This window comes from Triturus cristatus, chromosome 5_2 (assembly GCF_964204655.1).
Source record: "Triturus cristatus chromosome 5_2, aTriCri1.1, whole genome shotgun sequence".
NCBI lineage: Eukaryota > Metazoa > Chordata > Amphibia > Caudata > Salamandridae > Triturus > Triturus cristatus.
In genome coordinates this window covers 555,694,548-555,717,707 of record NC_140588.1, presented here as the reverse complement: position 1 = coordinate 555,717,707, position 23,160 = coordinate 555,694,548, and the positions used below count along the sequence as shown (strand labels likewise).

Genomic DNA, 23,160 nt, shown 5'->3' with positions numbered 1-23,160 from the left:
ATAAATATTGAAGCTGAACCTAGAAACTGTTCTTTCACATCCACATTGTAAACATGAGTTTATTTTCCTTTCTCATCTATATGGCCAGTAATGAGATAGTTCATTTTTGCTGATTTCTTAGCTGACAACATGCTGGACTTACACAGTGCATTTCATTGTGAATTTCTTTGAAAGTGAATTTCAGATTCACACCTTTGACATGTCTTTCAAAAGATTCAACTTTATTGGTTGTGGAATTACTGTTGAAAATCAGTGTGTAAAATCTTTGTACGTCTGAATTTCAAGATTATTATTCAAACTGCACATCTTCGGTCACCGTAATACAAAGTTTGGCTCCTCAAGTTTTGTTTTAATGAACGCTTTGCAATTAAAAAGTTCCTTGTTCCCCTTATCAATAACAGTAAGATTTTAAAAAGTAATGTCGTGCATCAGGCCCCTGTGATGAGTTTGAGAAACCAGAGTGAGTTTGTAAAATCTCTCATTATTTTGAGCCATTTAGTTTCCAGGTATTGTAAAAATTCTATTATTTGCTCACATCTAGTAAACTTTTAGAGTATAATCAATAAATTAATTTTTCACCCTACCGGTATTAGATATGTGATATTAATGAATACACTTGAAAGAAAATGATTTGGTCAAGAGTCATAAAATGGTCCCACCGAGATTTGAACTCGGATCATTGGATTCAAAGTGCAAAGTGCTAACCATTACACCATGGAACCTCCCATGTGAAAGGAGTGCAAACTGCTGCAGCAATGTGGAAATGTCAAAGTTTTTAAAATTCTACTGTCAAAGAGAAACTGAATTGGATTGCTTTCCTATTCTGGTAAACTTTTGCATATTGAACTATGTTGGGGAAGGATGTTGCCCAAAAGACTCAAATAACGTTATAACTCTGTTGAACAGTGGTTTTTATGTGAGATAATATTTTTCAATGAAAGATAAGTTGCCCCCTGAGGCAAATCTCTTCTGTCAAAATGGAAAGCTCATCCTGGTAGGGGAGGGTGGATGGTGTCATGGTTAGCACTCTGGACTCTGAAAACAGGGATCTGAGTACAAATTTCAGTGGGACTTATCTCAACTTTACAATTTTCTTTTCCATTCAGTTCTTAGAAGTTTTATTTGGAACAACATCACATTTACTTATAAACATGTAAAAATCAACCTGTACATATGTATCTCTGTATATATAGCTATATGTCTCTGTATATTTATAGGAAAATATAAACATATAGATTATAAAAATAAATATAATTAGTGGAGGTGAAAATCATGAACAGTTGTTGCCTCTCAGCATTTGAAACATGAGTTTCTACTTCTTTCTCTTTTATATGTCCTGAAATTGAGATAGTCACTTTTTACTCATTATTGATCCAACAATACAGTTGATGTATACAAAGCATATCATATGATTTGTGAATAAAGTTCAAAAATGAGAATTTGATCAGTACCTGTGATGCCTCCGACCAAAAGCTTATATTTTACGATTGGAGATCAACTGTTGTAAATCAGCATGAAAACCATTTTCTTTTCACGATTTCCATACTAATATAAAACAACATTTTTACTAGCTGAATGAGATCATCATTTGGGTTCCTCTGTGTTTGATTGAACTAAACTTCTCATTCAAAATGTGCTATTTTCGCCTTATCAATAGCAGGAAAGCTTAAAAAAGTGATGCTGTGAATCACCCGTCTGAAATGCGTTTGAGAAAATCAGGATATGATTTTATAAAGGCTAACTACTTTGTGAAGAAATTTGATGTCAAAGTATTGTAAAGTTTGTATTGATGTAACTTGTTCAAGCTGATGGACATTTTGAAAGCATTCAATAATTGACTCTTTCAACCTACTGGTGTTGGATTTGAGCTATCAATGAACAAAGATGAAGAAATGGAAAAGCTCAAGAGTAATAAAAAAAGTCCCTCCAAGGTCTCAAATCGGATCATTGGATGCAAAGTCCAAATTGCCAACCATTGCTCTATGGAGCCACCCATGCAGGAGACAGAGACATTGCTTCAGTAGTCTGGAAATGTAGACTGTTTAATTATGCTACAGGCAAAGATGAACATTGTGATATAACTTTTATATTCTGATAAACATTTGAATATTTAACACTTTTATAGAGAATATAGCGAAAAGAATCAAATCACATTAAAGCTCTATCCACTATGACCATTCAAATGAGATATCTTTGTATCAATATAAGAGAAGGCCATCACTGATGCGCTCTCTTTTGTCTCAATGGAAAAGTCACTCTTGTGTGAGAGGGTTCCATGGTGTAATGGTTAGCACTCTGGACTCTGAATCCAGCGATCCGAGTTCAAATCTCGGTGGGACCTACTACAATTATGAGATTCACTGTTTAACTCATTTTTTAGAATTTGGTCTAGAAAAAACCTAATATCAATGTTTTATACTGATGCGTATGAACGCATAAGTATGTATAGATGCATACATAGCTTTATCCGTCTAGATAGCTGTTAGACAATATGAACATATCAATTATTCATAAACATAAATATTGAAGCTGAACCTAGAAACTGTTCTTTCACATCCACATTGTAAACATGAGTTTATTTTCCTTTCTCATCTATATGGCCAGTAATGAGATAGTTCATTTTTGCTGATTTCTTAGCTGACAACATGCTGGACTTACACAGTGCATTTCATTGTGAATTTCTTTGAAAGTGAATTTCAGATTCACACCTTTGACATGTCTTTCAAAAGATTCAACTTTATTGGTTGTGGAATTACTGTTGAAAATCAGTGTGTAAAATCTTTGTACGTCTGAATTTCAAGATTATTATTCAAACTGCACATCTTCGGTCACCGTAATACAAACTTTGGCTCCTCAAGTTTTGTTTTAATGAACGCTTTGCAATTAAAAAGTTCCTTGTTCCCCTTATCAATAACAGTAAGATTTTAAAAAGTAATGTCGTGCATCAGGCCCCTGTGATGAGTTTGAGAAACCAGAGTGAGTTTGTAAAATCTCTCATTATTTTGAGCCATTTAGTTTCCAGGTATTGTAAAAATTCTATTATTTGCTCACATCTAGTAAACTTTTAGAGTATAATCAATAAATTAATTTTTCACCCTACCGGTATTAGATATGTGATATTAATGAATACACTTGAAAGAAAATGATTTGGTCAAGAGTCATAAAATGGTCCCACCGAGATTTGAACTCGGATCATTGGATTCAAAGTGCAAAGTGCTAACCATTACACCATGGAACCTCCCATGTGAAAGGAGTGCAAACTGCTGCAGCAATGTGGAAATGTCAAAGTTTTTAAAATTCTACTGTCAAAGAGAAACTGAATTGGATTGCTTTCCTATTCTGGTAAACTTTTGCATATTGAACTATGTTGGGGAAGGATGTTGCCCAAAAGACTCAAAAAACGTTATAACTCTGTTGAACAGTGGTTTTTATGTGAGATAATATTTTTCAATGAAAGATAAGTTGCCCCCTGAGGCAAATCTCTTCTGTCAAAATGGAAAGCTCATCCTGGTAGGGGAGGGTGGATGGTGTCATGGTTAGCACTCTGGACTCTGAAAACAGGGATCTGAGTACAAATTTCAGTGGGACTTATCTCAACTTTACAATTTTCTTTTCCATTCAGTTCTTAGAAGTTTTATTTGGAACAACATCACATTTACTTATAAACATGTAAAAATCAACCTGTACATATGTATCTCTGTATATATAGCTATATGTCTCTGTATATTTATAGGAAAATATAAACATATAGATTATAAAAATAAATATAATTAGTGGAGGTGAAAATCATGAACAGTTGTTGCCTCTCAGCATTTGAAACATGAGTTTCTACTTCTTTCTCTTTTATATGTCCTGAAATTGAGATAGTCACTTTTTACTCATTATTGATCCAACAATACAGTTGATGTATACAAAGCATATCATATGATTTGTGAATAAAGTTCAAAAATGAGAATTTGATCAGTACCTGTGATGCCTCCGACCAAAAGCTTATATTTTACGATTGGAGATCAACTGTTGTAAATCAGCATGAAAAACATTTTCTTTTCACGATTTCCATACTAATATAAAACAACATTTTTACTAGCTGAATGAGATCATCATTTGGGTTCCTCTGTGTTTGATTGAACTAAACTTCTCATTCAAAATGTGCTATTTTCGCCTTATCAATAGCAGGAAAGCTTAAAAAAGTGATGCTGTGAATCACCCGTCTGAAATGCGTTTGAGAAAATCAGGATATGATTTTATAAAGGCTAACTACTTTGTGAAGAAATTTGATGTCAAAGTATTGTAAAGTTTGTATTGATGTAACTTGTTCAAGCTGATGGACATTTTGAAAGCATTCAATAATTGACTCTTTCAACCTACTGGTGTTGGATTTGAGCTATCAATGAACAAAGATGAAGAAATGGAAAAGCTCAAGAGTAATAAAAAAAGTCCCTCCAAGGTCTCAAATCGAATCATTGGATGCAAAGTCCAAATTGCCAACCATTGCTCTATGGAGCCACCCATGCAGGAGACAGAGACATTGCTTCAGTAGTCTGGAAATGTAGACTGTTTAATTATGCTACAGGCAAAGATGAACATTGTGATATAACTTTTATATTCTGATAAACATTTGAATATTTAACACTTTTATAGAGAATATAGCGAAAAGAATCAAATCACATTAAAGCTCTATCCACTATGACCATTCAAATGAGATATCTTTGTATCAATATAAGAGAAGGCCATCACTGATGCGCTCTCTTTTGTCTCAATGGAAAAGTCACTCTTGTGTGAGAGGGTTCCATGGTGTAATGGTTAGCACTCTGGACTCTGAATCCAGCGATCCGAGTTCAAATCTCGGTGGGACCTACTACAATTATGAGATTCACTGTTTAACTCATTTTTTAGAATTTGGTCTAGAAAAAACCTAATATCAATGTTTTATACTGATGCGTATGAACGCATAAGTATGTATAGATGCATACATAGCTTTATCCGTCTAGATAGCTGTTAGACAATATGAACATATCAATTATTCATAAACATAAATATTGAAGCTGAACCTAGAAACTGTTCTTTCACATCCACATTGTAAACATGAGTTTATTTTCCTTTCTCATCTATATGGCCAGTAATGAGATAGTTCATTTTTGCTGATTTCTTAGCTGACAACATGCTGGACTTACACAGTGCATTTCATTGTGAATTTCTTTGAAAGTGAATTTCAGATTCACACCTTTGACATGTCTTTCAAAAGATTCAACTTTATTGGTTGTGGAATTACTGTTGAAAATCAGTGTGTAAAATCTTTGTACGTCTGAATTTCAAGATTATTATTCAAACTGCACATCTTCGGTCACCGTAATACAAACTTTGGCTCCTCAAGTTTTGTTTTAATGAACGCTTTGCAATTAAAAAGTTCCTTGTTCCCCTTATCAATAACAGTAAGATTTTAAAAAGTAATGTCGTGCATCAGGCCCCTGTGATGAGTTTGAGAAACCAGAGTGAGTTTGTAAAATCTCTCATTATTTTGAGCCATTTAGTTTCCAGGTATTGTAAAAATTCTATTATTTGCTCACATCTAGTAAACTTTTAGAGTATAATCAATAAATTAATTTTTCACCCTACCGGTATTAGATATGTGATATTAATGAATACACTTGAAAGAAAATGATTTGGTCAAGAGTCATAAAATGGTCCCACCGAGATTTGAACTCGGATCATTGGATTCAAAGTGCAAAGTGCTAACCATTACACCATGGAACCTCCCATGTGAAAGGAGTGCAAACTGCTGCAGCAATGTGGAAATGTCAAAGTTTTTAAAATTCTACTGTCAAAGAGAAACTGAATTGGATTGCTTTCCTATTCTGGTAAACTTTTGCATATTGAACTATGTTGGGGAAGGATGTTGCCCAAAAGACTCAAATAACGTTATAACTCTGTTGAACAGTGGTTTTTATGTGAGATAATATTTTTCAATGAAAGATAAGTTGCCCCCTGAGGCAAATCTCTTCTGTCAAAATGGAAAGCTCATCCTGGTAGGGGAGGGTGGATGGTGTCATGGTTAGCACTCTGGACTCTGAAAACAGGGATCTGAGTACAAATTTCAGTGGGACTTATCTCAACTTTACAATTTTCTTTTCCATTCAGTTCTTAGAAGTTTTATTTGGAACAACATCACATTTACTTATAAACATGTAAAAATCAACCTGTACATATGTATCTCTGTATATATAGCTATATGTCTCTGTATATTTATAGGAAAATATAAACATATAGATTATAAAAATAAATATAATTAGTGGAGGTGAAAATCATGAACAGTTGTTGCCTCTCAGCATTTGAAACATGAGTTTCTACTTCTTTCTCTTTTATATGTCCTGAAATTGAGATAGTCACTTTTTACTCATTATTGATCCAACAATACAGTTGATGTATACAAAGCATATCATATGATTTGTGAATAAAGTTCAAAAATGAGAATTTGATCAGTACCTGTGATGCCTCCGACCAAAAGCTTATATTTTACGATTGGAGATCAACTGTTGTAAATCAGCATGAAAAACATTTTCTTTTCACGATTTCCATACTAATATAAAACAACATTTTTACTAGCTGAATGAGATCATCATTTGGGTTCCTCTGTGTTTGATTGAACTAAACTTCTCATTCAAAATGTGCTATTTTCGCCTTATCAATAGCAGGAAAGCTTAAAAAAGTGATGCTGTGAATCACCCGTCTGAAATGCGTTTGAGAAAATCAGGATATGATTTTATAAAGGCTAACTACTTTGTGAAGAAATTTGATGTCAAAGTATTGTAAAGTTTGTATTGATGTAACTTGTTCAAGCTGATGGACATTTTGAAAGCATTCAATAATTGACTCTTTCAACCTACTGGTGTTGGATTTGAGCTATCAATGAACAAAGATGAAGAAATGGAAAAGCTCAAGAGTAATAAAAAAAGTCCCTCCAAGGTCTCAAATCGGATCATTGGATGCAAAGTCCAAATTGCCAACCATTGCTCTATGGAGCCACCCATGCAGGAGACTGAGACATTGCTTCAGTAGTCTGGAAATGTAGACTGTTTAATTATGCTACAGGCAAAGATGAACATTGTGATATAACTTTTATATTCTGATAAACATTTGAATATTTAACACTTTTATAGAGAATATAGCGAAAAGAATCAAATCACATTAAAGCTCTATCCACTATGACCATTCAAATGAGATATCTTTGTATCAATATAAGAGAAGGCCATCACTGATGCGCTCTCTTTTGTCTCAATGGAAAAGTCACTCTTGTGTGAGAGGGTTCCATGGTGTAATGGTTAGCACTCTGGACTCTGAATCCAGCGATCCGAGTTCAAATCTCGGTGGGACCTACTACAATTATGAGATTCACTGTTTAACTCATTTTTTAGAATTTGGTCTAGAAAAAACCTAATATCAATGTTTTATACTGATGCGTATGAACGCATAAGTATGTATAGATGCATACATAGCTTTATCCGTCTAGATAGCTGTTAGACAATATGAACATATCAATTATTCATAAACATAAATATTGAAGCTGAACCTAGAAACTGTTCTTTCACATCCACATTGTAAACATGAGTTTATTTTCCTTTCTCATCTATATGGCCAGTAATGAGATAGTTCATTTTTGCTGATTTCTTAGCTGACAACATGCTGGACTTACACAGTGCATTTCATTGTGAATTTCTTTGAAAGTGAATTTCAGATTCACACCTTTGACATGTCTTTCAAAAGATTCAACTTTATTGGTTGTGGAATTACTGTTGAAAATCAGTGTGTAAAATCTTTGTACGTCTGAATTTCAAGATTATTATTCAAACTGCACATCTTCGGTCACCGTAATACAAAGTTTGGCTCCTCAAGTTTTGTTTTAATGAACGCTTTGCAATTAAAAAGTTCCTTGTTCCCCTTATCAATAACAGTAAGATTTTAAAAAGTAATGTCGTGCATCAGGCCCCTGTGATGAGTTTGAGAAACCAGAGTGAGTTTGTAAAATCTCTCATTATTTTGAGCCATTTAGTTTCCAGGTATTGTAAAAATTCTATTATTTGCTCACATCTAGTAAACTTTTAGAGTATAATCAATAAATTAATTTTTCACCCTACCGGTATTAGATATGTGATATTAATGAATACACTTGAAAGAAAATGATTTGGTCAAGAGTCATAAAATGGTCCCACCGAGATTTGAACTCGGATCATTGGATTCAAAGTCCAAAGTGCTAACCATTACACCATGGAACCTCCCATGTGAAAGGAGCGCAAACTGCTGCAGCAATGTGGAAATGTCAAAGTTTTTAATATTCTACTGTCAAAGAGAAACTGAATTGGATTGCTTTCCTATTCTGGTAAACTTTTGCATATTGAACTATGTTGGGGAAGGATGTTGCCCAAAAGACTCAAATAACGTTATAACTCTGTTGAACAGTGGTTTTTACGTGAGATAATATTTTTCAATGAAAGATAAGTTGCCCCCTGAGGCAAATCTCTTCTGTCAAAATGGAAAGCTCACCCTGGTACGGGAGGGTGGATGGTGTCATGGTTAGCACTCTGGACTCTGAAAACGGGGATCTGAGTACAAATTTCAGTGGGACTTATCTGAACTTTACAATTTTCTTTTCCATTCAGTTCTTAGAAGTTTTATTTGGAACAACATCACATTTACTTATAAACATGTAAAAATCAACCTGTACATATGTATCTCTGTATATATAGCTATATGTCTCTGTATATTTATAGGAAAATATAAACATATAGATTATAAAAATAAATATAATTAGTGGAGGTGAAAATCATGAACAGTTGTTGCCTCTCAGCATTTGAAACATGAGTTTCTACTTCTTTCTCTTTTATATGTCCTGAAATTGAGATAGTCACTTTTTACTCATTATTGATCCAACAATACAGTTGATGTATACAAAGCATATCATATGATTTGTGAATAAAGTTCAAAAATGAGAATTTGATCAGTACCTGTCATGCCTCCGACCAAAAGCTTATATTTTACGATTGGAGATCAACTGTTGTAAATCAGCATGAAAAACATTTTCTTTTCACGATTTCCATACTAATATAAAACAACATTTTTACTAGCTGAATGAGATCATCATTTGGGTTCCTCTATGTTTGATTGAAGAAAACTTCTCATTCAAAATGTGCTATTTTCGCCTTATCAATAGCAGGAAAGCTTAAAAAAGTGATGCTGTGAATCACCCGTCTGAAATGCGTTTGAGAAAATCAGGATATGATTTTATAATGGCTAACTACTTTGTGAAGAAATTTGATGTCAAAGTATTGTAAAGTTTGTATTGATGTAACTTGTTCAAGCTGATGGACATTTTGAAAGCATTCAATAATTGACTCTTTCAACCTACTGGTGTTGGATTTGAGCTATCAATGAACAAAGATGAAGAAATGGAAAAGCTCAAGAGTAATAAAAAAAGTCCCTCCAAGGTCTCAAATCGGATCATTGGATGCAAAGTCCAAATTGCCAACCATTGCTCTATGGAGCCACCCATGCAGGAGACAGAGACATTGCTTCAGTAGTCTGGAAATGTAGACTGTTTAATTATGCTACAGGCAAAGATGAACATTGTGATATAACTTTTATATTCTGATAAACATTTGAATATTTAACACTTTTATAGAGAATATAGCGAAAAGAATCAAATCACATTAAAGCTCTATCCACTATGACCATTCAAATGAGATATCTTTGTATCAATATAAGAGAAGGCCATCACTGATGCGCTCTCTTTTGTCTCAATGGAAAAGTCACTCTTGTGTGAGAGGGTTCCATGGTGTAATGGTTAGCACTCTGGACTCTGAATCCAGCGATCCGAGTTCAAATCTCGGTGGGACCTACTACAATTATGAGATTCACTGTTTAACTCATTTTTTAGAATTTGGTCTAGAAAAAACCTAATATCAATGTTTTATACTGATGCGTATGAACGCATAAGTATGTATAGATGCATACATAGCTTTATCCGTCTAGATAGCTGTTAGACAATATGAACATATCAATTATTCATAAACATAAATATTGAAGCTGAACCTAGAAACTGTTCTTTCACATCCACATTGTAAACATGAGTTTATTTTCCTTTCTCATCTATATGGCCAGTAATGAGATAGTTCATTTTTGCTGATTTCTTAGCTGACAACATGCTGGACTTACACAGTGCATTTCATTGTGAATTTCTTTGAAAGTGAATTTCAGATTCACACCTTTGACATGTCTTTCAAAAGATTCAACTTTATTGGTTGTGGAATTACTGTTGAAAATCAGTGTGTAAAATCTTTGTACGTCTGAATTTCAAGATTATTATTCAAACTGCACATCTTCGGTCACCGTAATACAAAGTTTGGCTCCTCAAGTTTTGTTTTAATGAACGCTTTGCAATTAAAAAGTTCCTTGTTCCCCTTATCAATAACAGTAAGATTTTAAAAAGTAATGTCGTGCATCAGGCCCCTGTGATGAGTTTGAGAAACCAGAGTGAGTTTGTAAAATCTCTCATTATTTTGAGCCATTTAGTTTCCAGGTATTGTAAAAATTCTATTATTTGCTCACATCTAGTAAACTTTTAGAGTATAATCAATAAATTAATTTTTCACCCTACCGGTATTAGATATGTGATATTAATGAATACACTTGAAAGAAAATGATTTGGTCAAGAGTCATAAAATGGTCCCACCGAGATTTGAACTCGGATCATTGGATTCAAAGTCCAAAGTGCTAACCATTACACCATGGAACCTCCCATGTGAAAGGAGCGCAAACTGCTGCAGCAATGTGGAAATGTCAAAGTTTTTAATATTCTACTGTCAAAGAGAAACTGAATTGGATTGCTTTCCTATTCTGGTAAACTTTTGCATATTGAACTATGTTGGGGAAGGATGTTGCCCAAAAGACTCAAATAACGTTATAACTCTGTTGAACAGTGGTTTTTACGTGAGATAATATTTTTCAATGAAAGATAAGTTGCCCCCTGAGGCAAATCTCTTCTGTCAAAATGGAAAGCTCACCCTGGTACGGGAGGGTGGATGGTGTCATGGTTAGCACTCTGGACTCTGAAAACGGGGATCTGAGTACAAATTTCAGTGGGACTTATCTGAACTTTACAATTTTCTTTTCCATTCAGTTCTTAGAAGTTTTATTTGGAACAACATCACATTTACTTATAAACATGTAAAAATCAACCTGTACATATGTATCTCTGTATATATAGCTATATGTCTCTGTATATTTATAGGAAAATATAAACATATAGATTATAAAAATAAATATAATTAGTGGAGGTGAAAATCATGAACAGTTGTTGCCTCTCAGCATTTGAAACATGAGTTTCTACTTCTTTCTCTTTTATATGTCCTGAAATTGAGATAGTCACTTTTTACTCATTATTGATCCAACAATACAGTTGATGTATACAAAGCATATCATATGATTTGTAAATAAAGTTCAAAAATGAGAATTTGATCAGTACCTGTGATGCCTCCGACCAAAAGCTTATATTTTACGATTGGAGATCAACTGTTGTAAATCAGCATGAAAAACATTTTCTTTTCACGATTTCCATACTAATATAAAACAACATTTTTACTAGCTGAATGAGATCATCATTTGGGTTCCTCTATGTTTGATTGAAGAAAACTTCTCATTCAAAATGTGCTATTTTCGCCTTATCAATAGCAGGAAAGCTTAAAAAAGTGATGCTGTGAATCACCCGTCTGAAATGCGTTTGAGAAAATCAGGATATGATTTTATAATGGCTAACTACTTTGTGAAGAAATTTGATGTCAAAGTATTGTAAAGTTTGTATTGATGTAACTTGTTCAAGCTGATGGACATTTTGAAAGCATTCAATAATTGACTCTTTCAACCTACTGGTGTTGGATTTGAGCTATCAATGAACAAAGATGAAGAAATGGAAAAGCTCAAGAGTAATAAAAAAAGTCCCTCCAAGGTCTCAAATCGGATCATTGGATGCAAAGTCCAAATTGCCAACCATTGCTCTATGGAGCCACCCATGCAGGAGACAGAGACATTGCTTCAGTAGTCTGGAAATGTAGACTGTTTAATTATGCTACAGGCAAAGATGAACATTGTGATATAACTTTTATATTCTGATAAACATTTGAATATTTAACACTTTTATAGAGAATATAGCGAAAAGAATCAAATCACATTAAAGCTCTATCCACTATGACCATTCAAATGAGATATCTTTGTATCAATATAAGAGAAGGCCATCACTGATGCGCTCTCTTTTGTCTCAATGGAAAAGTCACTCTTGTGTGAGAGGGTTCCATGGTGTAATGGTTAGCACTCTGGACTCTGAATCCAGCGATCCGAGTTCAAATCTCGGTGGGACCTACTACAATTATGAGATTCACTGTTTAACTCATTTTTTAGAATTTGGTCTAGAAAAAACCTAATATCAATGTTTTATACTGATGCGTATGAACGCATAAGTATGTATAGATGCATACATAGCTTTATCCGTCTAGATAGCTGTTAGACAATATGAACATATCAATTATTCATAAACATAAATATTGAAGCTGAACCTAGAAACTGTTCTTTCACATCCACATTGTAAACATGAGTTTATTTTCCTTTCTCATCTATATGGCCAGTAATGAGATAGTTCATTTTTGCTGATTTCTTAGCTGACAACATGCTGGACTTACACAGTGCATTTCATTGTGAATTTCTTTGAAAGTGAATTTCAGATTCACACCTTTGACATGTCTTTCAAAAGATTCAACTTTATTGGTTGTGGAATTACTGTTGAAAATCAGTGTGTAAAATCTTTGTACGTCTGAATTTCAAGATTATTATTCAAACTGCACATCTTCGGTCACCGTAATACAAAGTTTGGCTCCTCAAGTTTTGTTTTAATGAACGCTTTGCAATTAAAAAGTTCCTTGTTCCCCTTATCAATAACAGTAAGATTTTAAAAAGTAATGTCGTGCATCAGGCCCCTGTGATGAGTTTGAGAAACCAGAGTTAGTTTGTAAAATCTCTCATTATTTTGAGCCATTTAGTTTCCAGGTATTGTAAAAATTCTATTATTTGCTCACATCTAGTAAACTTTTAGAGTATAATCAATAAATTAATTTTTCACCCTACCGGTATTAGATATGTGATATTAATGAATACACTTGAAAGAAAATGATTTGGTCAAGAGTCATAAAATGGTCCCACCGAGATTTGAACTCGGATCATTGGATTCAAAGTCCAAAGTGCTAACCATTACACCATGGAACCTCCCATGTGAAAGGAGCGCAAACTGCTGCAGCAATGTGGAAATGTCAAAGTTTTTAATATTCTACTGTCAAAGAGAAACTGAATTGGATTGCTTTCCTATTCTGGTAAACTTTTGCATATTGAACTATGTTGGGGAAGGATGTTGCCCAAAAGACTCAAATAACGTTATAACTCTGTTGAACAGTGGTTTTTACGTGAGATAATATTTTTCAATGAAAGATAAGTTGCCCCCTGAGGCAAATCTCTTCTGTCAAAATGGAAAGCTCACCCTGGTACGGGAGGGTGGATGGTGTCATGGTTAGCACTCTGGACTCTGAAAACGGGGATCTGCGTACAAATTTCAGTGGGACTTATCTGAACTTTACAATTTTCTTTTCCATTCAGTTCTTAGAAGTTTTATTTGGAACAACATCACATTTACTTATAAACATGTAAAAATCAACCTGTACATATGTATCTCTGTATATATAGCTATATGTCTCTGTATATTTATAGGAAAATATAAACATATAGATTATAAAAATAAATATAATTAGTGGAGGTGAAAATCATGAACAGTTGTTGCCTCTCAGCATTTGAAACATGAGTTTCTACTTCTTTCTCTTTTATATGTCCTGAAATTGAGATAGTCACTTTTTACTCATTATTGATCCAACAATACAGTTGATGTATACAAAGCATATCATATGATTTGTAAATAAAGTTCAAAAATGAGAATTTGATCAGTACCTGTGATGCCTCCGACCAAAAGCTTATATTTTACGATTGGAGATCAACTGTTGTAAATCAGCATGAAAAACATTTTCTTTTCACGATTTCCATACTAATATAAAACAACATTTTTACTAGCTGAATGAGATCATCATTTGGGTTCCTCTATGTTTGATTGAAGAAAACTTCTCATTCAAAATGTACTATTTTCGCCTTATCAATAGCAGGAAAGCTTAAAAAAGTGATGCTGTGAATCACCCGTCTGAAATGCGTTTGAGAAAATCAGGATATGATTTTATAATGGCTAACTACTTTGTGAAGAAATTTGATGTCAAAGTATTGTAAAGTTTGTATTGATGTAACTTGTTCAAGCTGATGGACATTTTGAAAGCATTCAATAATTGACTCTTTCAACCTACTGGTGTTGGATTTGAGCTATCAATGAACAAAGATGAAGAAATGGAAAAGCTCAAGAGTAATAAAAAAAGTCCCTCCAAGGTCTCAAATCGGATCATTGGATGCAAAGTCCAAATTGCCAACCATTGCTCTATGGAGCCACCCATGCAGGAGACAGAGACATTGCTTCAGTAGTCTGGAAATGTAGATTGTTTAATTATGCTACAGGCAAAGATGAACATTGTGATATAACTTTTATATTCTGATAAACATTTGAATATTTAACACTTTTATAGAGAATATAGCGAAAAGAATCAAATCACATTAAAGCTCTATCCACTATGACCATTCAAATGAGATATCTTTGTATCTTTATCCGTCTAGATAGCTGTTAGACAATATGAACATATCAATTATTCATAAACATAAATATTGAAGCTGAACCTAGAAACTGTTCTTTCACATCCACATTGTAAACATGAGTTTATTTTCCTTTCTCATCTATATGGCCAGTAATGAGATAGTTCATTTTTGCTGATTTCTTAGCTGACAACATGCTGGACTTACACAGTGCATTTCATTGTGAATTTCTTTGAAAGTGAATTTCAGATTCACACCTTTGACATGTCTTTCAAAAGATTCAACTTTATTGGTTGTGGAATTACTGTTGAAAATCAGTGTGTAAAATCTTTGTACGTCTGAATTTCAAGATTATTATTCAAACTGCACATCTTCGGTCACCGTAATACAAAGTTTGGCTCCTCAAGTTTTGTTTTAATGAACGCTTTGCAATTAAAAAGTTCCTTGTTCCCCTTATCAATAACAGTACGATTTTAAAAAGTAATGTCGTGCATCAGGCCCCTGTGATGAGTTTGAGAAACCAGAGTGAGTTTGTAAAATCTCTCATTATTTTGAGCCATTTAGTTTCCAGGTATTGTAAAAATTCTATTATTTGCTCACATCTAGTAAACTTTTAGAGTATAATCAATAAATTAATTTTTCACCCTACCGGTATTAGATATGTGATATTAATGAATACACTTGAAAGAAAATGATTTGGTCAAGAGTCATAAAATGGTCCCACCGAGATTTGAACTCGGATCATTGGATTCAAAGTCCAAAGTGCTAACCATTACACCATGGAAGCTCCCATGTGAAAGGAGCGCAAACTGCTGCAGCAATGTGGAAATGTCAAAGTTTTTAATATTCTACTGTCAAAGAGAAACTGAATTGGATTGCTTTCCTATTCTGGTAAACTTTTGCATATTGAACTATGTTGGGGAAGGATGTTGCCCAAAAGACTCAAATAACGTTATAACTCTGTTGAACAGTGGTTTTTACGTGAGATAATATTTTTCAATGAAAGATAAGTTGCCCCCTGAGGCAAATCTCTTCTGTCAAAATGGAAAGCTCACCCTGGTACGGGAGGGTGGATGGTGTCATGGTTAGCACTCTGGACTCTGAAAACGGGGATCTGAGTACAAATTTCAGTGGGACTTATCTGAACTTTACAATTTTCTTTTCCATTCAGTTCTTAGAAGTTTTATTTGGAACAACATCACATTTACTTATAAACATGTAAAAATCAACCTGTACATATGTATCTCTGTATATATAGCTATATGTCTCTGTATATTTATAGGAAAATATAAACATATAGATTATAAAAATAAATATAATTAGTGGAGGTGAAAATCATGAACAGTTGTTGCCTCTCAGCATTTGAAACATGAGTTTCTACTTCTTTCTCTTTTATATGTCCTGAAATTGAGATAGTCACTTTTTACTCATTATTGATCCAACAATACAGTTGATGTATACAAAGCATATCATATGATTTGTGAATAAAGTTCAAAAATGAGAATTTGATCAGTACCTGTGATGCCTCCGACCAAAAGCTTATATTTTACGATTGGAGATCAACTGTTGTAAATCAGCATGAAAAACATTTTCTTTTCACGATTTCCATACTAATATAAAACAACATTTTTACTAGCTGAATGAGATCATCATTTGGGTTCCTCTATGTTTGATTGAAGAAAACTTCTCATTCAAAATGTGCTATTTTCGCCTTATCAATAGCAGGAAAGCTTAAAAAAGTGATGCTGTGAATCACCCGTCTGAAATGCGTTTGAGAAAATCAGGATATGATTTTATAATGGCTAACTACTTTGTGAAGAAATTTGATGTCAAAGTATTGTAAAGTTTGTATTGATGTAACTTGTTCAAGCTGATGGACATTTTGAAAGCATTCAATAATTGACTCTTTCAACCTACTGGTGTTGGATTTGAGCTATCAATGAACAAAGATGAAGAAATGGAAAAGCTCAAGAGTAATAAAAAAAGTCCCTCCAAGGTCTCAAATCGGATCATTGGATGCAAAGTCCAAATTGCCAACCATTGCTCTATGGAGCTACCCATGCAGGAGACAGAGACATTGCTTCTGTAGTCTGGAAATGTAGACTGTTTAATTATGCTACAGGCAAAGATGAACATTGTGATATAACTTTTATATTCTGATAAACATTTGAATATTTAACACTTTTATAGAGAATATAGCGAAAAGAATCAAATCACATTAAAGCTCTATCCACTATGACCATTCAAATGAGATATCTTTGTATCAATATAAGAGAAGGCCATCACTGATGCGCTCTCTTTTGTCTCAATGGAAAAGTCACTCTTGTGTGAGAGGGTTCCATGGTGTAATGGTTAGCACTCTGGACTCTGAATCCAGCGATCCGAGTTCAAATCTCGGTGGGACCTACTACAATTATGAGATTCACTGTTTAACTCATTTTTTAGAATTTGGTCTAGAAAAAACCTAATATCAATGTTTTATACTGATGCGTATGAACGCATAAGTATGTATAGATGCATACATAGCTTTATCCGTCTAGATAGCTGTTAGACAATATGAACATATCAATTATTCATAAACATAAATATTGAAGCTGAACCTAGAAACTGTTCTTTCACATCCACATTGTAAACATGAGTTTATTTTCCTTTCTCATCTATATGGCCAGTAATGAGATAGTTCATTTTTGCTGATTTCTTAGCTGACAACATGCTGGACTTACACAGTGCATTTCATTGTGAATTTCTTTGAAAGTGAATTTCAGATTCACACCTTTGACATGTCTTTCAAAAGATTCAACTTTATTGGTTGTGGAATTACTGTTGAAAATCAGTGTGTAAAATCTTTGTACGTCTGAATTTCAAGATTATTATTCAAACTGCACATCTTCGGTCACCGTAATACAAAGTTTGGCTCCTCAAGTTTTGTTTTAATGAACGCTTTGCAATTAAAAAGTTCCTTGTTCCCCTTATCAATAACAGTAAGATTTTAAAAAGTAATGTCGTGCATCAGGCCCCTGTGATGAGTTTGAGAAACCAGAGTGAGTTAGTAAAATCTCTCATTATTTTGAGCCATTTAGTTTCCAGGTATTGTAAAAATTCTATTATTTGCTCACATCTAGTAAACTTTTAGAGTATAATCAATAAATTAATTTTTCACCCTACCGGTATTAGATATGTGATATTAATGAATATACTTGAAAGAAAATGATTTGGTCAAGAGTCATAAAATGGTCCCACCGAGATTTGAACTCGGATCATTGGATTCAAAGTCCAAAGTGCTAACCATTACACCATGGAACCTCCCATGTGAAAGGAGCGCAAACTGCTGCAGCAATGTGGAAATGTCGAAGTTTTTAATATTCTACTGTCAAAGAGAAACTGAATTGGATTGCTTTCCTATTCTGGTAAACTTTTGCATATTGAACTATGTTGGGGAAGGATGTTGCCCAAAAGACTCAAATAACGTTATAACTCTGTTGAACAGTGGTTTTTACGTGAGATAATATTTTTCAATGAAAGATAAGTTGCCCCCTGAGGCAAATCTCTTCTGTCAAAATGGAAAGCTCACCCTGGTACGGGAGGGTGGATGGTGTCATGGTTAGCACTCTGGACTCTGAAAACGGGGATCTGAGTACAAATTTCAGTGGGACTTATCTGAACTTTACAATTTTCTTTTCCATTCAGTTCTTAGAAGTTTTATTTGGAACAACATCACATTTACTTATAAACATGTAAAAATCAACCTGTACATATGTATCTCTGTATATATAGCTATATGTCTCTGTATATTTATAGGAAAATATAAACATATAGATTATAAAAATAAATATAATTAGTGGAGGTGAAAATCATGAACAGTTGTTGCCTCTCAGCATTTGAAACATGAGTTTCTACTTCTTTCTCTTTTATATGTCCTGAAATTGAGATAGTCACTTTTTACTCATTATTGATCCAACAATACAGTTGATGTATACAAAGCATATCATATGATTTGTGAATAAAGTTCAAAAATGAGAATTTGATCAGTACCTGTGATGCCTCCGACCAAAAGCTTATATTTTACGATTGGAGATCAACTGTTGTAAATCAGCATGAAAAACATTTTCTTTTCTCGATTTCCATACTAATATAAAACAACATTTTTACTAGCTGAATGAGATCATCATTTGGGTTCCTCTATGTTTGATTGAAGAAAACTTCTCATTCAAAATGTGCTATTTTCGCCTTATCAATAGCAGGAAAGCTTAAAAAAGTGATGCTGTGAATCACCCGTCTGAAATGCGTTTGAGAAAATCAGGATATGATTTTATAATGGCTAACTACTTTGTGAAGAAATTTGATGTCAAAGTATTGTAAAGTTTGTATTGATGTAACTTGTTCAAGCTGATGGACATTTTGAAAGCATTCAATAATTGACTCTTTCAACCTACTGGTGTTGGATTTGAGCTATCAATGAACAAAGATGAAGAAATGGAAAAGCTCAAGAGTAATAAAAAAAGTCCCTCCAAGGTCTCAAATCGGATCATTGGATGCAAAGTCCAAATTGCCAACCATTGCTCTATGGAGCCACCCATGCAGGAGACAGAGACATTGCTTCAGTAGTCTGGAAATGTAGACTGTTTAATTATGCTACAGGCAAAGATGAACATTGTGATATAACTTTTATATTCTGATAAACATTTGAATATTTAACACTTTTATAGAGAATATAGCGAAAAGAATCAAATCACATTAAAGCTCTATCCACTATGACCATTCAAATGAGATATCTTTGTATCAATATAAGAGAAGGCCATCACTGATGCGCTCTCTTTTGTCTCAATGGAAAAGTCACTCTTGTGTGAGAGGGTTCCATGGTGTAATGGTTAGCACTCTGGACTCTGAATCCAGCGATCCGAGTTCAAATCTCGGTGGGACCTACTACAATTATGAGATTCACTGTTTAACTCATTTTTTAGAATTTGGTCTAGAAAAAACCTAATATCAATGTTTTATACTGATGCGTATGAACGCATAAGTATGTATAGATGCATACATAGCTTTATCCGTCTAGATAGCTGTTAGACAATATGAACATATCAATTATTCATAAACATAAATATTGAAGCTGAACCTAGAAACTGTTCTTTCACATCCACATTGTAAACATGAGTTTATTTTCCTTTCTCATCTATATGGCCAGTAATGAGATAGTTCATTTTTGCTGATTTCTTAGCTGACAACATGCTGGACTTACACAGTGCATTTCATTGTGAATTTCTTTGAAAGTGAATTTCAGATTCACACCTTTGACATGTCTTTCAAAAGATTCAACTTTATTGGTTGTGGAATTACTGTTGAAAATCAGTGTGTAAAATCTTTGTACGTCTGAATTTCAAGATTATTATTCAAACTGCACATCTTCGGTCACCGTAATACAAAGTTTGGCTCCTCAAGTTTTGTTTTAATGAACGCTTTGCAATTAAAAAGTTCCTTGTTCCCCTTATCAATAACAGTAAGATTTTAAAAAGTAATGTCGTGCATCAGGCCCCTGTGATGAGTTTGAGAAACCAGAGTTAGTTTGTAAAATCTCTCATTATTTTGAGCCATTTAGTTTCCAGGTATTGTAAAAATTCTATTATTTGCTCACATCTAGTAAACTTTTAGAGTATAATCAATAAATTAATTTTTCACCCTACCGGTATTAGATATGTGATATTAATGAATACACTTGAAAGAAAATGATTTGGTCAAGAGTCATAAAATGGTCCCACCGAGATTAGAACTCGGATCATTGGATTCAAAGTCCAAAGTGCTAACCATTACACCATGGAACCTCCCATGTGAAAGGAGCGCAAACTGCTGCAGCAATGTGGAAATGTCAAAGTTTTTAATATTCTACTGTCAAAGAGAAACTGAATTGGATTGCTTTCCTATTCTGGTAAACTTTTGCATATTGAACTATGTTGGGGAAGGATGTTGCCCAAAAGACTCAAATAACGTTATAACTCTGTTGAACAGTGGTTTTTACGTGAGATAATATTTTTCAATGAAAGATAAGTTGCCCCCTGAGGCAAATCTCTTCTGTCAAAATGGAAAGCTCACCCTGGTACGGGAGGGTGGATGGTGTCATGGTTAGCACTCTGGACTCTGAAAACGGGGATCTGAGTACAAATTTCAGTGGGACTTATCTCAACTTTACAATTTTCTTTTCCATTCAGTTCTTAGAAGTTTTATTTGGAACAACATCACATTTACTTATAAACATGTAAAAATCAACCTGTACATATGTATCTCTGTATATATAGCTATATGTCTCTGTATATTTATAGGAAAATATAAACATATAGATTATAAAAATAAATATAATTAGTGGAGGTGAAAATCATGAACAGTTGTTGCCTCTCAGCATTTGAAACATGAGTTTCTACTTCTTTCTCTTTTATATGTCCTGAAATTGAGATAGTCACTTTTTACTCATTATTGATCCAACAATACAGTTGATGTATACAAAGCATATCATATGATTTGTGAATAAAGTTCAAAAATGAGAATTTGATCAGTACCTGTGATGCCTCCGACCAAAAGCTTATATTTTACGATTGGAGATCAACTGTTGTAAATCAGCATGAAAAACATTTTCTTTTCACGATTTCCATACTAATATAAAACAACATTTTTACTAGCTGAATGAGATCATCATTTGGGTTCCTCTATGTTTGATTGAAGAAAACTTCTCATTCAAAATGTGCTATTTTCGCCTTATCAATAGCAGGAAAGCTTAAAAAAGTGATGCTGTGAATCACCCGTCTGAAATGCGTTTGAGAAAATCAGGATATGATTTTATAATGGCTAACTACTTTGTGAAGAAATTTGATGTCAAAGTATTGTAAAGTTTGTATTGATGTAACTTGTTCAAGCTGATGGACATTTTGAAAGCATTCAATAATTGACTCTTTCAACCTACTGGTGTTGGATTTAAGCTATCAATGAACAAAGATGAAGAAATGGAAAAGCTCAAGAGTAATAAAAAAAGTCCCTCCAAGGTCTCAAATCGGATCATTGGATGCAAAGTCCAAATTGCCAACCATTGCTCTATGGAGCCACCCATGCAGGAGACAGAGACATTGCTTCAGTAGTCTGGAAATGTAGACTGTTTAATTATGCTACAGGCAAAGATGAACATTGTGATATAACTTTTATATTCTGATAAACATTTGAATATTTAACACTTTTATAGAGAATATAGCGAAAAGAATCAAATCACATTAAAGCTCTATCCACTATGACCATTCAAATGAGATATCTTTGTATCAATATAAGAGAAGGCCATCACTGATGCGCTCTCTTTTGTCTCAATGGAAAAGTCACTCTTGTGTGAGAGGGTTCCATGCTGTAATGTTTAGCACTCTGGACTCTGAATCCAGCGATCCGAGTTCAAATCTCGGTGGGACCTACTACAATTATGAGATTCACTGTTTAACTCATTTTTTAGAATTTGGTCTAGAAAAAACCTAATATCAATGTTTTATACTGATGCGTATGAACGCATAAGTATGTATAGATGCATACATAGCTTTATCCGTCTAGATAGCTGTTAGACAATATGAACATATCAATTATTCATAAACATAAATATTGAAGCTGAACCTAGAAACTGTTCTTTCACATCCACATTGTAAACATGAGTTTATTTTCCTTTCTCATCTATATGGCCAGTAATGAGATAGTTCATTTTTGCTGATTTCTTAGCTGACAACATGCTGGACTTACACAGTGCATTTCATTGTGAATTTCTTTGAAAGTGAATTTCAGATTCACACCTTTGACATGTCTTTCAAAAGATTCAACTTTATTGGTTGTGGAATTACTGTTGAAAATCAGTGTGTAAAATCTTTGTACGTCTGAATTTCAAGATTATTATTCAAACTGCACATCTTCGGTCACCGTAATACAAAGTTTGGCTCCTCAAGTTTTGTTTTAATGAACGCTTTGCAATTAAAAAGTTCCTTGTTCCCCTTATCAATAACAGTAAGATTTTAAAAAGTAATGTCGTGCATCAGGCCCCTGTGATGAGTTTGAGAAACCAGAGTTAGTTTGTAAAATCTCTCATTATTTTGAGCCATTTAGTTTCCAGGTATTGTAAAAATTCTATTATTTGCTCACATCTAGTAAACTTTTAGAGTATAATCAATAAATTAATTTTTCACCCTACCGGTATTAGATATGTGATATTAATGAATACACTTGAAAGAAAATGATTTGGTCAAGAGTCATAAAATGGTCCCACCGAGATTTGAACTCGGATCATTGGATTCAAAGTCCAAAGTGCTAACCATTACACCATGGAACCTCCCATGTGAAAGGAGCGCAAACTGCTGCAGCAATGTGGAAATGTCAAAGTTTTTA

General features: G+C 33.7%; 12 non-coding genes across 12 annotated transcripts; 7 read left to right on the top strand and 5 right to left on the bottom strand.

Moving 5' to 3' along the window:
• The first annotated feature begins 2,269 nt into the window (after positions 1 to 2,269).
• TRNAQ-CUG (transfer RNA glutamine (anticodon CUG)) lies at positions 2,270 to 2,341 on the top strand. Its single transcript has one exon. It is a non-coding gene; the product is annotated as a tRNA-Gln (tRNA).
• A 2,444-nt stretch (positions 2,342 to 4,785) lies between these two features.
• TRNAQ-CUG (transfer RNA glutamine (anticodon CUG)) lies at positions 4,786 to 4,857 on the top strand. Its single transcript has one exon. It is a non-coding gene; the product is annotated as a tRNA-Gln (tRNA).
• Positions 4,858 to 7,301: 2,444 nt separating this feature from the next.
• TRNAQ-CUG (transfer RNA glutamine (anticodon CUG)) lies at positions 7,302 to 7,373 on the top strand. The gene has a single exon. It is a non-coding gene; the product is annotated as a tRNA-Gln (tRNA).
• An 825-nt stretch (positions 7,374 to 8,198) lies between these two features.
• Positions 8,199 to 8,270, bottom strand: TRNAQ-UUG (transfer RNA glutamine (anticodon UUG)). The gene has a single exon. It is a non-coding gene; the product is annotated as a tRNA-Gln (tRNA).
• Positions 8,271 to 9,817: 1,547 nt separating this feature from the next.
• Positions 9,818 to 9,889, top strand: TRNAQ-CUG (transfer RNA glutamine (anticodon CUG)). Its single transcript has one exon. It is a non-coding gene; the product is annotated as a tRNA-Gln (tRNA).
• Positions 9,890 to 10,714: 825 nt separating this feature from the next.
• TRNAQ-UUG (transfer RNA glutamine (anticodon UUG)) lies at positions 10,715 to 10,786 on the bottom strand. Its single transcript has one exon. It is a non-coding gene; the product is annotated as a tRNA-Gln (tRNA).
• A 1,547-nt stretch (positions 10,787 to 12,333) lies between these two features.
• TRNAQ-CUG (transfer RNA glutamine (anticodon CUG)) lies at positions 12,334 to 12,405 on the top strand. Its single transcript has one exon. It is a non-coding gene; the product is annotated as a tRNA-Gln (tRNA).
• An 825-nt stretch (positions 12,406 to 13,230) lies between these two features.
• Positions 13,231 to 13,302, bottom strand: TRNAQ-UUG (transfer RNA glutamine (anticodon UUG)). Its single transcript has one exon. It is a non-coding gene; the product is annotated as a tRNA-Gln (tRNA).
• A 3,801-nt stretch (positions 13,303 to 17,103) lies between these two features.
• Positions 17,104 to 17,175, top strand: TRNAQ-CUG (transfer RNA glutamine (anticodon CUG)). The gene has a single exon. It is a non-coding gene; the product is annotated as a tRNA-Gln (tRNA).
• Positions 17,176 to 18,000: 825 nt separating this feature from the next.
• Positions 18,001 to 18,072, bottom strand: TRNAQ-UUG (transfer RNA glutamine (anticodon UUG)). The gene has a single exon. It is a non-coding gene; the product is annotated as a tRNA-Gln (tRNA).
• Positions 18,073 to 19,619: 1,547 nt separating this feature from the next.
• Positions 19,620 to 19,691, top strand: TRNAQ-CUG (transfer RNA glutamine (anticodon CUG)). The gene has a single exon. It is a non-coding gene; the product is annotated as a tRNA-Gln (tRNA).
• A 3,341-nt stretch (positions 19,692 to 23,032) lies between these two features.
• On the bottom strand, positions 23,033 to 23,104 carry TRNAQ-UUG (transfer RNA glutamine (anticodon UUG)). The gene has a single exon. It is a non-coding gene; the product is annotated as a tRNA-Gln (tRNA).
• Between the last annotated feature and the right edge of the window lie 56 nt (positions 23,105 to 23,160).